Genomic DNA, 17,244 nt, shown 5'->3' on the forward strand with positions numbered 1-17,244 from the left:
TAAAACAGAACCAAGATCTTATCCAAGCTGGAAACAAGCAATGCTTGAGGAATATGAAGCACTCATCAGAAATAATGCATGGTCTCTTACAACTCTGCCCCAGGATCGCAAAGTCATTGGCAGCAAATGGGTGTTTAGACTCAAATAAACTTCATCTGGTGAGATTGTTCAATACAAAGCTCGTTTGGTCGCTCAAGGCTTCAACCACGACTATGGTATCGATTACTTTGAGACCTTCAGTTCAGTAGTCAAGCCTACCACCATTCGACTTGTTCTATTAATAGCTTTGTCTAAAGACTGGATCCTTAGGCAACTTGATGTCCATAATGCCTTCTTCAATGGTGATCTATCTGAGGAAGTATACAAGCAACCTCCTGGTTTCATCAGTGAAAAACACCATGATCACGTATTACTGCTACACAAGGCACTGTATGGCCTCAAGCAAAACCCTTTGCATGGTTCTCCAAGCTCAGTGTAACGGTCATGCTTGTCCAGGGCCTGTTGCCCATGGCCGCATGCTCAATCCAACCCCCTTCTAGCATATTTTCATGTCCTGTATTGTATTAGTTTAGTTAGCTTGCTTTCTTTACATTTTCATTGTAAGTGACCACTCGCCCTTTTGCATATGCAAGGGCGCCAGTTGGCTTTTTGTTCAGAATGCACTATATGGGGATAAGACTAACCATCATTTCCTCATACCCGGAGTAGTACTCTATAAAGCCGTTGTTGTTGCTTATTGCTTTCTAGTCTACTACAATCTTTCTTTCTTTATTCACACTCACAAATCTTCTTACGAAAACCTTTTCTCTAAACCCGTTTTCTAAAACCGTTTTCCCTAAAACGGGGGTGGAGGTTGCAAGAGGCACTCGGTGTGCCATCGGCAGTCCGTAATCGAGTTGGCTGCTTGTTCGTGAGCGGGAACAAGTGCCGCACAATCGCTAAGAGAAGCTTCCGAAAAAGCGATTGTGACAGTTGGTATCAGAGCTAGGTTGGCTTATAGAAGGAAGATCAGTGATCATGTCGGCGACGAAGAACCTGAACAAGTCCTATGTGGACAGATGGGTAGAGATGGAAGAGCAAATGCTCTACCTGAGAGAGGTCCCAGATAATGTTCGTTTCCTTGAGACTCGGCTACAAGAAGTTGCCGAGAAAGCCGATGGAATTGATGCGGTGGTAGGCCGCCTAGACGGATTACCCGTCAGAGAATTGATGATGAGGGTAGAGACCCTCGAGACCAAAACAGTACGGTCCAGCAACTTTGAACGAGGCGATAGCTCCTCGGGTTCTGTTGCCCACATAGAGGAGCATGTCGAAGAGCTGGACAGCTCCCAAAAAGCAATACTTCAGATGGTAACCGACCTATCTGAAGACTTTCGATCGGCCCTGGATGTCGTCAGAGCCGAGATAGCGGATGTGAGTGCTAGGGTGAATCTCACCATCCGAGCGGTAGGGAACCAAGCCCCACCTGGGGGCGCAGTGGCAGTAAGCCGAATAAAAATCCCAGAACCGAAACCCTTCTGTGGGGTGCGAGAAGCGAAAGCCCTGGAAAATTTTATCTTCGACCTTGAGCAATACTTCAAGGCGACGAACACAGTGACTGAAGAGTCGAAAGTCACAATAGCAACGATGCATCTAATTGAAGATGCAAAACTGTGGTGGAGATCACGATTTACAGACATACAGGAAGGACGTTGCACTATTGATACTTGGGATAGATTGAAACAAGAACTTCGTTCGCAGTTCTTCCCTGAAAATGTTGAGATCTTGGCTCGACGAAAACTCAGAGAGCTAAAGCAAACAAGTAACATCAGGGACTACGTAAAACAGTTTGCAGGACTCATGTTGGACATACGAGATATGTCCGAAAAAGACAAGGTCTTTTGCTTTGTGGAGGGGCTGAAACCGTGGGCGAAAGCAAAACTATATGAACAGAGAGTGCAGAATCTCCCCTCTGCCTATGCGGCAGCTGAACGACTATACGACCTTAGTACTGACTCACAAGATGTGAGGAAGCAATCAACTTCCTCAAATGAGGAAAACAGAAACAGCCGTTCCAGCCCTCCCAGGCCTGAGGGAGGAGACAAGAACACAGAGGGGGACCGTAAATCATCCCAACCGAGATCAGGAAACAACTGGCGGGGGCCGCCACAACAGCATAACAATTACAATCGCCCCCTGTCTTGTTTCATATGTAGAGGGCCACACAGGGCGCATGAATGTCCAAATCAAACTGTGTTCAATGCTTTTCAAGCCACATTAGCCTCTACCTCCGGAGACGAGGCTGAACTAGAGGAGACGGTAACCGAGCCAGCGGCAGAAATTGAGAATCCCAGGATGGGGGCATTGAAATTCCTGTCTGCACTCCAGAAGAATATGGGAAAGGCGACGGAGCCACTAGAGAAAGGTCTCATGTATGTGGACGCTTGGGTCAACCAAAGATCGGCCAAAACCACTATGGTTGACTCTGGGGCTACCCATAACTTCATGGCGAAAACGGAAGCTCGCCGCCTGAACTTGAATTGGGAAAGAGATGCAGGAAAGATGAAAGCTGTGAATTCCGCAGCCCTTCCGATTTCGGGGATAGCGAAGAGAACTCCGGTAAAGTTAGGAGACTAGAAGGGCCTCGTCGACTTCGTGATTGTCAAGATGGATGATTTCGATGTGGTACTGGGGATGGAATTCCTACTTGAACATAAAGTCATACCAGTGCCCCTCGCCAAATGCTTAGTCATTACCGGATCTACACCGACCGTAGTCCAAGCCAGTATCAAGCGGCCAAATGGAGTGAGAATGATCTCAGCCCTCCAATTGAAGAGGGGCCCGGCCCACAATGAACCCACGTTCATGACCATCCCAGTAGAATCGGTTGAGTCCACTGAAGAGGAGATCCCCCAAGACGATCTATTTGTCTTGGAAGAGTATCGGGACGTCATGCCGAAAAGCTTGCCCAAGTCCCTACCCCCACGAATGGGGATTGACCATGAGGTTGAGTTGTTGCCAGGGGCAAAGCCGCCTGCCAGGAAGGCATATCAGATGGCCCCGCCCGAATTGGCTGAGCGTCGGAAACAGTCAGACGAGTTGTTAGGTATGGCTCAGCTTAGCTTCAATAGCCAGCAGAGTTCCGCGATCGGAAAGGCGGCCCTCGAAGTGTGCGACAGACAGCCACTCAGGCCACACTTGGTGGACCACCCTTATGCAGGCAAAAGTCCTCAGGCACATAACTTCACTAAAGAGTGGAGCAAAACCCCTGAGATAGCTCGCGCCTACCTAGAAAGAGCATCAAGGAGGGGGAAGAAATGGGTTGGTAAGAAGCAGAGGGCCCTTGAGTTTCAAGCTGGGGACAAGGTCCTGATCAAGCTACGACCGGGACAGTTTCGGTTCCGAGGCCAGAGAGACCAACGGCTAGTAAGGAAATATGAAGGTCCAGTGGTGGTAATTGAGAAGGTCGGGAGAACCTCATATAGGGTTCAGTTACCCTCATGGATGAAGATTCATCCTGTCATCGGTGTGAGCCTCCTGAAGCCCTATCATCCTGAACCCAAGGATGGACAGCGGAACATGCTAAGGCGCCCATCAGTCACGATGAAGAGTTTTGCTGAGAAAGAAGTTGCACAAATCTTGGGTAAACGTACGCGCCGTAGTGGAAGACCCAGACGAGAACTGACAGAGTTCTTAGTGAAATGGAAGGATCTCCCCGACGAAGAGATCAGTTGGGAGCGGGCCGAAGACTTGAAGAATGCAGCTCCGGCCATCGCAGGTTTTGAACAAGGTCGGTTGACGGGGACGTCAACCAATTAAGTGGGGGAGAATGTAACGGTCATGCTTGTCCAGGGCCTGTTGCCCATGGCCGCATGCTCAATCCAACCCCCTTCTAGCATATTTTCATGTCCTGTATTGTATTAGTTTAGTTAGCTTGCTTTCTTTACATTTTCATTGTAAGTGACCACTCGCCCTTTTGCATATGCAAAGGCGCCAGTTGGCTTTTTGTTCAGAATGCACTATATGGGGATAAGACTAACCATCATTTCCTCATACCCGGAGTAGTACTCTATAAAGCCGTTGTTGTTGCTTATTGCTTTCTAGTCTACTACAATCTTTCTTTCTTTATTCACACTCACAAATCTTCTTACGAAAATCTTTTCTCTAAACCCGTTTTCTAAAACCGTTTTCCCTAAAACGGGGGTGGAGGTTGCAAGAGGTACTCGGTGTGCCATCGGCAGTCCGTAATCGAGTTGGCTGACTTGTTCGTGAGCGGGAACAAGTGCCGCACAATCGCTAAGAGAAGCTTCCGAAAAAGCGATTGTGACACTCAGCACCTGCCTGACACAATGGGGTTTCTCTAATACAAAGTCTGATACATCAATGTTTATTTTTCGAAACTCCCATACTTTAATTATTTTCCTTATCTCTATCGATGATATAATTGTTACTGGAAATAGCCCTGCCACTATTTAGCACTTCATCACTTGCTTGAATACTCAGTTTGCACTTAAAGATATCGATGATCTATCTTTTTTCCTTGGCATTTAGGTGCTTTGCTCTTTAGACCACCTACATTTGTCTCAGTCCAAGTTCATTCATAGTCTTCTTGATCGTGCACAACTCACTGACTGTAAGCCAATTCACTCTCCAATGGTTGTTGGCACCTCATTGTCCTTCACCGATGGACAATTGCTGAACAACCCCTCTGAATACAGAAGCCTAGTTAGTGTTCTTCAATATTGTACGCTGACCAGACTAGACATCAGCTTCAGTGTCAATAAGCTCTGTCAGTTCATGCACGCCCCAACATCTTCTCATCTTCAAGCAACAAAACAGCTCCTTCGGTACCTCAAAGGCACAACCAATCATGGTATTCTTCTAACAAAGTCCCTTGTTTTGGCTCTGACTTGCTACATAGATGCCCGTTGAGCTAGCTGCCCGGATGACAGGAGAATGATAAGTGGTTTATGTGTCTTTCTTGGTTCAAGCCTCATTTCATGGAGCTCTTCTAAGCAAAAGGTTGTCTCTCGATCCAGTGCCGAATCAGAATATCGTGGCTTGTCCAATGCTGCCGTTGAGGTGTTATGGATCCAATCAGTTCTCACCGAACTTGGTGTAAAAGACATATCCACCACTCTACTGTTTTGTAACAATCTAAACGCCACCGACATGGCAGCCAATCCTGTGTTTCACAATCACATAAAACACCTTGAGATTGATCTTCACTTTCTTAGAGAAAGGTTGCCTCCAAATAACTTTCAGTTCGATTTCTTCCCTCTGAGGATCAGCTAGCCGACATCATGACCAAAGCCTTATCAAGTCCTCGCTATCTCAGTATTAAGACCAAGCTTACAGTTGCGGCAGCTTCTCGTTCGCTTGCAGGGGGATGATAAATGAGTGCATTGTCAATGAAGGAATATAATAGAATTTATTCAGTTTTTTTGCATTTTTCTTCCTCTGCTTCATGTTCCACTAATATGTAATTTCTCTTTCATGGTTGTTATTATAAACCATTAACACTCTGCCATGTGGCACTGTTATGCTAATAAATATCGCTACACAACGATCATTATTAGTCGTGAAGGCTGATTGTCTTACTCAAATTCTTCTATCATTTATGCTATCTACCAATCGTGTAGTAATCTTCCTCTATCGTCTAAATCCTATTGTGTACTCTCTTTCGTGTACACTTCAACCCAATCGTCTTCACTCAATCGTGTACTTTCTATCGCCTACACGATCAACCTAATCGTGCAGTCTTCTACCTATCGTCTACGCGCTTTCCCTTATCGTGTAGACACTTGTCCTATTGTCCACTCTTTTCTCAACGATTGTCTAGATATTTGACCACGATCGTCTAGCTTTTCTCTCCACGATCGTTTAGCCTTCACCTCTCAACGATCGTTTAGCCTTCACCTCTCAACGATCGTTTACCTGCCCTTTCTTCTTCATCCTTACAATTCCTACCTATTCAATTTAGGATTTCATGAAAAGATAATAATTTAAATCGTTTTTATTTGACATATATATAATAAATACAGAAAATTCTTATAAATAGAAAAAACTAAAAAATATTTATACTTAAAGTTCAAATACTTTGGAACTTTTTATTATAAAGTGTAAATAATTTTAAATATGTTTTGTATTTAAAAGGGTCCTCATAAAAACATATAAATAAAAGATGGGTTTTTAGTTATCATATTCATATTTCTCGAATTATAATCAACAAGTTCCAATACTACTTATGAAATTACTATATATATCTCAAGATTTTTTTTTTTTTTTTAAAAAAAAGACTAATGTCGCACCACCTCCCGAGCCTGCCTCTAAAACTTGAAATGAGAAGTGAAGATGGCAGATACCACCCTTTTGTGATACTTACTGTCCATCTAAACCTTTTTCACTCATTAACCTTTAAACCAAGGATATAAACAAATATTTGGCTAAAATCATTTTATTACAAACAGTATAACGTTTATACAACTTCAAGACTTAACTACAAAGTTTACAATAACAACTTTAAAATTGGGAAGTGTGGCTGTGGCGTGGCACACCTTAACCTTAGCAGCACCTTAGAACTCCTCATCTTTCGATACTCGGGAAGAAAAACATGAAAGAAAAAAATGAGCTTTAAAAAGCTCAGTGAGTGGTAAGCAACTTCTAGAGTCTCTTTCAACTCACAATAATACAAGATATTACAACTACGAGGTTAACATTCAAACCTCTGCCTCGAATGAGTCTGTTCCTAACTCTACCTACACACACAGTAGATAGTTAAACTAATACTAATCATAAATGTATACTCTCCTGTGTTCCCTATATGCATATAGATCCCTGCTTATGGGCTCAGAAGCTTGGTCTATTGATCTTCTGACCATCCCATACGAGGTTCTTCTCACTAACTCAGGAACTAGGCCTCATGGCCCCCTGACCATCTCGTGAGGTTTTGCTCCAAGCTCAGGAACTAGGTCTGTTGACCCCCTGATCATCTTGATCACATATTCTCATTCTCGTTCTAAATACTCATTCACAACATGAACATAAACATGAAATATATGCTTAAGACCTTAAAGGAAATACCATTCACCTTGGTTGGCAAGAACCTTTCTCTCTAGAAGTTCCTTGGTTTCCTCGGGCTCCCTTTTGAACCCTAAATTCCAGATTCAACTTCAAGTTTAGATTACCCATTATTCTAGACCTTATTTTGAGACACTTTCTTCTACGAATAGGTTTATAAATGTCTCAGGATGCTTACCTTAAAATATTAGCTTAGAACTTCTCGTGGTTTGACCAGAATTCTCAAATCATTAAGACTGGCTCAAGCTTATCCGAGAGCTCGACCCTTCTGTCTTTTCTTCACTCTCCAGCCTGAATCATTTGAGCTTCCTCTTCGGTAGCCCTGTCTTGAAAACTAGACTCTCAGAGCTTTCAAGAGGCTTTTAAATCACTCAAAACTCACAAGTAGTTTGGGAGAACTCCTCATTTCGAGTTGATACTACTTCATGATCTTATTGTCTGATAGTATCTCCTTCTCTTGGAACCACTTGATCAACGCATGGTCTTGCTATCAACACATGCCCTTCATGATCAATGCACAGCTTCTTTCAAATATGCTCTCAAACACTATTTCTAATGTCCTTTGAAGAGGATTTTTGTTATGAATTGAAGAGAAGCCTTGTGGTGGTATTTATAAGCTTTAGGAACCTATCCTCATCATCTCTTTAAGGCTCCAACGCATGACACCTCCTACTTAGGAACTTTGGAATGTCTTCACCATGTTTTTTCACCACCTACTTCCATGCCACTCACCTACTTCCATGCCACTTCCTACTCGCATAAAGTTTGGGTTGTCTTCCTTGCATGAAACCCTATTTGTCCATCTTCTTCTAACTTAAGTTCAACCTCTTCTCGGTTAGCCACTTGTCTGGATGAAATTATCAGCTTATAGTTCTCTTATCATCACATCACTTATGTCATACTAACCTTAAGGCATCGTAAGTCATTGCTTGGCCACATACTCCTCTCCTTGCATGGCTCACCCTTGGCATATGTGTTCAATGAGGACTATGATACTACAAGAATTTTGGGCTTTAATGTCAGTTGAAAAAAGTAAAATCAGATGTGTAATGTCGGTTTTAAACCGACATTAAAGACCTGCTTAATTCATCCTCTCACTTTCTATTCCCCCCCCCCCCCCAATTTTTTTCATTTCCCTCGTCACTCTCCCCTTATTTTCTTTTTCCTCTCATTCTCACACTTTCTTCTTCAGACCCTATTCTTTCTTACTTCTCTCTTCCAAACTCTTGTCATTCGTCCATCGATCATGGGTAAAGAGTTTGTCGTGGTGTAGATTTGGCCTCCATGCAGGTCTGTGTTGGGTTTTATGTCCTAAAACTCGTGGTTTGTAAACATTAGAAATTATTCTGAGAATTCGATAAAGTTGTTGAATATATTGTTTTTTAGAAATCCAATAAACCTAAGTCCCTTGACTATTATATGAGTACTTGAACTTTATGTGGAGTCATACAAGTGAATCAGGTTCAAGTAAATAGTCAAAATGATCTATAGTATATGAATAAGATTGGGTACCTTATTCTGGTAACACTATTGGATGCGACCTACTCTGTACTTGTTACAAAGTGTTGTAAAGTGCTACAAACGAAGTGATCCTAATTCATGCATGTTGAGATATGAGGAGTGGGGGTGTCCTGTGCAAATGAGTTTTGTGCAAGATCGGACCATGAAACCTGTGACTCTTACTTTATAACGATGTTTACTGTATAAGACTGACTATTTCAAAGCGATGACTTAGGTAACTTAACCTTAATCCTGAGCTAACTATGAACTTCTGTTTGTTCGGAATTATCCTTTGATCTGCAAATGGTGAGAGTAGACCAATTACCTCTACTCAATAAGCTTACTATTTTGGAGATAAGACCAGATGAATAGCTGGGAACATGGGGTACAAGAGGGAATTCACTCTTACCCAATTAGGGTTAGTAGAGAGGTTGTTTCCTTCAAGTGCTAATTCTGGGTCCTGAACAAGAGGTCTCACCCTCTCATTGGCCTGAGAGGGATCTGATTTGTTGATTGGATCACAAATCAATTGTTCATTAGGGGATCAGTGAAACTTAAGGAACAAGTGGTAATTTCGGGGGTAAAATAGAGATTCGACCCAACCGTTATTATGAGTAACCTGTGAAGGGTTAACTTACTAATCATGGTTATATCAAGTGGACATAATATATCTACAGTGAGGGGAGTTCAACTATGAGCTTTAGTGGAATCACCCATTAGTTAACGAATAGGGGTTAGATCGGTCTAATGAGTTTAGCTGATTAATCTCGGATCGTTAGAGTCCATGATCTGTAGGTCTGCGAGGTCCCTCTATTAGCTCGTAAATGGGAAAGCTTTAGGGTAGCTTGAGAAATTGATTTGAAATGTTCAAATTAAACAGAACAAGAGAATAAATATTTAAATATGATTTAAATACATGAAGATGATTATTGTGCAAAAATTAATTTAATATTTGATATTAAATTAATTAATTTAAGAAATTAAATTTTGAATTAAAATGGTTTAAAATCATTTTTTGTTTTAAAAAGAAAATGGAAAAACAATTTGCATGGTTGCACAAAATGGAAAATGGATTTTCTCCATTACCATCATCTTTATGCTCACACAAAAACCATTATCTTCTCAACTTTGATTCTCCAAACATGAGCTGCAAGCTATACACTCCATCACTTTTCATGTTCATCTAAATATATAAAGAATATTAGAGTTGTTAAAGAAGAGGTATACAGAATTTTGAGAGAAAAACTTCGGTGAAGAAGAATTTGTCTTCTTCAATTTGCTGTTTTGAGATTTCCTTGTTTCTTCACATCTTCAAGTTGTTCTTGAGTCCCACAACTCTGCCTAAAGCTCCAAGAACATAGTAGGAAAGGCTTTGAGGTGGTTCACGTTGATATCAAGTGAAGACAGCAGCTAAACAGACATTTTTCTTGAAGTGTTCATTAAAGGTATGTTCTGAAAACCCATTTTTTATGAAGAGCATGCTTTAGTTTTTACCAAAATTAGTGAATGCTTATGGATCTTTGATACTTCCACTGCATGCTGTTTAACTCTTACAATTGGTATCAGAGCATCTTTTAAACTTTCAATTCGGTCTAATTTTGGCAAGGTGGGTGTTTTTTCATGAGATATATGAAACTGTTGCACTGCTATGGTTTTCTCTGTTTTAGAATCTTAATTCTTTTTAATTTCTCAATTAAATTTGTAATTGGCTCTTGTTTTACGAGCATTTTTGTGTTAGCAAGAGTCTGTAATTTATTTGAAGTCATTAGAGTTGAAATTAAGATGTAATTGAAGAAACAAGCGAAAAAGGTCGAGCTGCTATTCCAAAGTTTTTAGCTTCTGCTTAAATTTATTGTTGAGGTCCAGTTGTTAAACAATTGTTTAGCTCCAGACGTTACACGATGAGAAGAAAAGCTAAACTTTGTTTATTAATATGCGCTGGTCGTTGTGATGTTGAACACTAAACGATCGTGTACCTGTGGGAGCTAAGCGATGCGTTCATTTGCTATACGATAGCATTACGCAATCGTTTAGTTTTAGTCGTGGGAACTAGATGATATGTTGTTTTTGCTAAACAATGGTACTATATGATCGTTTAGCAACAATACACGCTAAGCGATGCGATGAAGTGCTACGCGATAGCACTGAGCGATCGTTTGGTCGTGGAGCTAAGCGATCATGTAGATAAATGCTATGCGATGCGATGATGTTCTATACGATAGAGCTATGCAATTTTTTAGTTGCGGCGGATACTAAACGATAACTTGAATACACTAGGCAATGGTGTTATGCAATTGCTTAGTACTATGTGATGGAGCTAAGCGATTGCACTACGATGGAACTAAGCGATCGTCTGGTCCTATGCGATAGAGCTAAACGATCGTCTAGCTTCCAGCAAACACTATGCGATCGTGTACTTCCTCTCAACCAAGGCAACGAGGCTAGATGATACCTCCAGGCGTTACACGATCGATCTTAACCACATATTGGGGTTGGGCCGAGAGCAACCGGTTCGACCGGTTTACTCAAGGTTCAATCTGGTTCAGCCTCAAATGGTCGTGGTTGGTCAGGTTCAGGCTTTGTTGGTCTGGTTTAGACTCATCCAGCCCAGCTCAAGTTGTTTTGGGTTTGGTTTGGAGCGGTTCAAAGACGGTTATGAAGCTGTTTGTAATAGTTAGCTATCTATTTGCTTGTTTATGCCAAAACGAAAACCATAACAGTTAGTATTTAATTGTTTATGCATGAGATGTATGTGATAATTAAATAAATTCATGTATATGCATACAATATGTCATGTAGATTTAAAACCTCACCATAGGAAGCATGCTACATGCATTAAAAGTATGTTATAAAATGTTATAAAATATAGTATGCATGTTAGGGTTTATTTTATTTAATATAATAGTTATATTAGATATTGAATGCATTTGCTGTTTGTCGTGGATGTTTAGCATGTCTAATTTTGTAAGTTTGTTATAAAATTGGTTAGACGTTTAAAATCCATAACAAAGAACAGTTGCATGCTCACTTAGGTTAACCACTTGTTTTAATAGTTAAAATAGGTCATTAAACTTGTAAAACTATGGTTACAAACTCAACCGGTATATAATCCTATCGAAGGCTAGGGGTATTTAAGTTGACGGTCTATAGAACACATCTTACCTGGGGATTATAGCCGAATAATTGAGCGTTGGTAATCAGTTTTATGAGCATTTGTGAGCGATGTGAGGTAATAAAATGGTTTATCACCTAGACATTGTAGGTTAAATCCAATGATAAGAGTTATATTTGAATAAACTACTTAGATAGGTTGTATGAAATTAGTTGTCTTGCCTAAGTAAAATACCCAAACATTTAGAATACTTCAGTGGGAGAATAAAAGTTATTAACTCTCACGTCCTCAAGAGTTCACACCGTGAGATCCATGCTCGGCTTCTTGCCGATTTTACCTCGACTGCTCCATACAGAATGTGGGTCAATAACAAGGTGAATGGGGGAAGTCGTTCATAGTAAGTGGGTGAAGGAAATGTGTCAACATTGTCCTATGGTCTCCTCCATTAGTTTGAACGTCGTTATGCCTGCTGTCATTTTTCATGCAGCACTAGCTAATCGTTAACCACAGTTATCCCTACGGAGGGTTGTAACATAGGATTCAGAACAACCTAGGCTTCAATAAAATGAATACGGTCTTATAGTTCCGTCTTGGGTATTGTCTTCTATTTCAGAGGCATACTCATACCGTTCTATAAGATCTAAAAAATGGTGGGTCTACACTTACAATACTTACTAAGTGTTAGTAATGATCTTGACCGAAAACGATAACTAAATGACTATTAGAATATGAGTTATTTTGGAGATAGTATTTGGTCAAGAACTGTTTTGTTTTTGTGAATGAATTCTTGACTGCCCTATGGTGGCATTTGTTCTAAATCACTTAAGTATCGTTGCAAAAAAATAATGATTATGGGTACATTATCACTTTGCTAAAACTTGATTGGATTTAAAAGCAATTCACTTATAAAATTTGTTTATAATTTCAGAATGACGAGTTCTATTATACAATTGTTGGGCTTCGGAAAAATTGATTAGGGACAATTATGTAAACTGGAAATCAAATTTGAATACAATACTCACGATAGACGATTTGAAATTTGTTTCAATGGAGGAATGTCCTCCCATTCCTAGCTCAAATACCAACCGAATTATTCGGAAGCATTTGATAAATGGATTAGGGCTAATGATAAAGCCCGTGCTTATATTCTCGCCAACCTATTTGACGTTTTGGCAAAAAAAAAAAAACGAGGGTATGAACATTGCCAAAGAGATTATGAAATCTCTAAGAGGGATGTTTGGACAACCGTCCTTCACCCTGAGGCATGATGCTATCAAATACATTTACAATAGTCGCATGAAATAGGGGACCAATGTTCATGAACATGTCCTAGACATGATGGTCCACTTTAATGTGGCTGAAGTGAACGGTGCTATGATGGATGAGAGAAGTCAAGTTGGTTTTATTCTAGAATCTCTTCCGAAGAGTTTTCTGCAATTTTGTACCAATGCCTTGATGAATAAAACCAAATATAACTTGACAACTCTACTTAATGAGCTACAGACTTTTCAGACCATGTTGAGAACTAAGGGTCTAGAACCAGTACCATAAGTAAATGATGCTTCTGCTGAGAAGAAAGGAATGTCCTCCAAGCCTGAAGTTGCCTTGTCTTCGCAGACTAAGAGTATTCTAGTGAAGAAAGATAAAGGGAAAGGGAAAAAGCTTGTTGGTAAGAAGAGCAAGAAAACCGTTGCAGAGAAAGAGAAATGTTTCCACTGCAACGAGCTAGGGCACTGGAAGAAAAATTGCCCTAAATATCTTACAGAGAAGAGAGCAGAGAAAGGCAAACAGGCTGTTTAGATCCTGGAGACCGTTTGCTCAGCTCATCTAGTAGGAGAAGTTGCTGATGAAGATGTAAATTATCTGTTTTTGTTAAATCTTGTAATGAACCTTTTGTACATATTTTTTTTGTTATGAATGAAATGTTTTTTTTTTCAAAAAATATGTTTGTTCTATCTCATAGCAACTTCTGTTAAGAATCAAATTGTTAATAGCCATCAGCAAATATTCAGATATTTAAATAGCTAAGATCGAAGTATAATGAATTTAAGATTTCTAGTTCTAACTGTTAACAAGAGTTGTTAAGGCAGGTCAGCCCATCTTAATCAAAGAGTTAAGAGTACCTCAATGTAGTGGGAGGAAAATGTGCTTCCTAGACATTATTGAGAATTAGATGAATTCCCCATAAGAAACCTATTTGTATACTAATATGTTTACAATGATTCTCTCGACTAAAGTATTTAAGAATCATCTAGTAAGACTAGAAATACCAGAGGTTAATAACCTAGGACAAGTGGGAGAAATATTAGGTATGAGATACCAAATGGTAAAACCATGGGTATGGGATGCCCTAATTTATTGTATTTCTCTATAAAACTCAGAAATTCAGTCTTATATATCAGATATATAAGTTACCACTGGAGTTTTAGTCCAAGTGGGAGTTTGTTGGGTTTTATGTCCTAAAACTCGTGATTTGTAAACATTAGAACTTATTATGAGAATTCGATAAAGTTGTTGTTGGATATATTGTTTTTTAGAAATCCAATAAACCTAAGTCCCTTGACTATTATATGAGTACTTGAACTTTATGTGGAGTCATACAAGTGGATCAGGTTCTAGTAAATAGTCAAAATGATCTATAGTATATGAATAAGATTGGGTATCTTATTCTGGTAACACTATTGGATGCGACCTACTCTGTAGTTGTTACAAAGTGTTGTAAAGTGCTACCTACGAAGTGATCCTAATTCGTGCATATTGAGACATGAAGAGTAGGGGTGTCCTTTGTAAATGAGTTTTGTGCAAGATCAGACCATGAAACTTATCACTCTTACTTTATAATGTTATTTACTGTTTAAGACTGACTATTTCAAAACGATGACCTAGGTAACTTAACCTTAATCCTAAGCTAACTATGAACTCCTGTTTGTTTGGGATTATCCTTTGATCTGCAAACGGTGAGAGTAGACCAATTGCCTCTGCTCAATAAGCTTACCATTTTGGGGATAAGACTGGATGAATAGCAGGGAACATAGGGTGCAAGACGGAATTCACTCCTACCCAATTAGGGTTGATAGAGAGGTTGTTCCCTTCAAGTGTTGATTCTGGGTTTTGAACAAGAGGCCTCACCCCCTCAATGACCTGAGAGGGATTTGATTTGTTGATTGGATCACAAATCAATTGTTCATTAGGGGATCAATGGAACTTAAGGAATAAGAGGTAATTTCAAGGGTAAAACAAAGATTCGACCCATCCGTTATTACGAGCAACCTGTGAAGGGTTAACTTACTAATCACGGTTATATCGAGTAGACATAATATATCTACAGTGAGGGGAGTTCAACTACGGGCTTTAGTGGAATCACTATTAGTTAACGAATGGGGATTAGATCAGTCTAATGAGTTTAGCCGATTAGTCTCGGATCGTTGAAGCCCATGATCTGTAGATCCACGAGGTCCCCCTACTAGCTCGTAAATGGGTAAGCTTTAGGGTAGCTTGAGAAATTAATTTGAAACGTTCAAATTAAACGGAATAAGAGAATAAATATTTAAATATGATTTAAATATATGAAGATGATTATCGTGCAAAAATTAATTTAATATTTGATATTAAATTAATTTAAGAAAATAAAATTTGAATTAAAATGGTTTTAAATCATTTTTGTTTTAAAAAGAAAATAGAAAAACAATTTGCATGGTTGCACAAAATGGAAAGTGGATTTTCTCCATTACCATCATCTTTATGCTCATACAAAAACCATTATCTTCTCTACTTTGATTCTCCAAGCATGAGTTGCAAGTCATGCACTCCATCACTTTGCATGTTCATCTAAATATATAAAGAAGATTGGAGTTGTTGGAAAAGAAGAGTTATACAGAATTTTGAGAGAAAAACTTCGGTGAAGAAGAAACTGTCTTCTTCAATTTGTTATTGTGAGCTTTTCTTGTTTCTTCACTTCTTCAAGTTGTTCTTGAGTCCCACAACTCTGCCTAAAACTTCAAGAGCATAGTAGGGAAGGTTTTGAGGTGGTTCACGTTGATATCAAGTGAAGACAGCAGCTGAACAGACGTTTTTCTTGAAGAGTTCATCAAAGGTATGTTCTGAAAACCCATTTTTTATGAAGAGCATGCTTTAGTTTTTGCCAAAATTAGTGAATTAGAATGCTTATGGATCCTTGATACTTTCGTTTCCTGTTGTTTAACTCTTACAGTCTGTTCATCGTGCAACCTACGCTGCCACACCCAATCGCTCTGATCTGTTAGTCGTTCCATTGGATCTACTGCTCATTCTGTCATCGTTCGCATGTCTCCGTCGAATCTACTGCTTGTTCCGTCATCGTTCGTGTGTCTTCGTTATACGCACCGTCGGGTTCGTTCTTGGCCAAATGTCCCCGTAATTTTCACTACTCTACTTCTGAGTTTTTAAATTTGATCGAAAATGAATCCCTCAGAAAGAAAAAAATTAACAAATACCTTTTAAATTTTGAAAATAGAGCTCTAACAAATGAGATCAAATATTTTTGTGACAATTGCAAGCCAACAAATTGGGACTTCCACCAGCCTTTAACGCTCATACCATCCACGGCAAACCAGGCCCTCTCTTCCCTTACTCCGACAAACGTATTTTCATTTTTTCCCTTTAAAATTTCTAGTATTACACGCAATCTTCAAACCTCCATTCCTAATTTGACTTAAACATTAATTTGATGGGCTGTAAAGAAGTTTTTAGATGAATAAATATATAAAAGCTCCTTTGTTTTTTATGATAGTGTGACAAAATATAGTAGAGCTCCTAAAAAACAATTGTTTTACATATATGAGAAGCTGCACTTTTCAACTTGTCATAGATGGGGCTAAAATGTATAATGATATATTTTATTTGGTAAGAATAATTGCTTCAGACTAACTAAAGAAAATATAACACATATCATCATTAGTTAGCTTTTATTCAAAATCTTATTGTTAGTTTCTAATGCCCTTTGGTCTTGTCACAATTGAATATTGTTCTACTGATTTTTTCATGTTTTCTATTAATACCTTGTCTACTTGTTTTTTGTTATTTGTGTGCGTTTTTATACTGTTATTGACTATAGTTCTTCTATGTATTTAATCTTGAGCAAACTTTAATGAGTATTTTTTTATGGATTTGTCTTTTCCAGTTGATATTAAATAGTGTTCTCTTGCTTGGCTCAAGTAGCCAAACGATTGTAGGTAGGCCAACAGTACCAAGTGCAGTTTTGCAACTCCCTTAGTTGGTGGAGTTCAATTAGAATGTCTCTTTGTTCTTGTTTCCTATCCCTAAAACTTGCCTGTGAATTTTTTTTTAGTTTCTATATTGTTTGATTGTAGAGAAAAGACATCAAGAAAGAGGCAAAATGAGTATATTTCTATAGTGGACACTTAGAACGAGTGGAAGAAAAAAGAGGCAAAATGGGTATTTGGGTTTGTTTACTTCAAGATTTTTGTTCTAGTTTAGTACTTCAAAACTCTCCTTATAGGTTTCTTCAGACATTCTTCATGTAGGGTAATGAACAACTTATGAACTTGAAGAAGCAACAAAATTTAATTTTGTAT

The sequence above is a fragment of the Benincasa hispida genome, chromosome 4 (assembly GCF_027475165.1).
Source record: "Benincasa hispida cultivar pf3 chromosome 4, pf3_genome.v1.1, whole genome shotgun sequence".
NCBI classification, from domain to species: domain Eukaryota; kingdom Viridiplantae; phylum Streptophyta; class Magnoliopsida; order Cucurbitales; family Cucurbitaceae; genus Benincasa; species Benincasa hispida.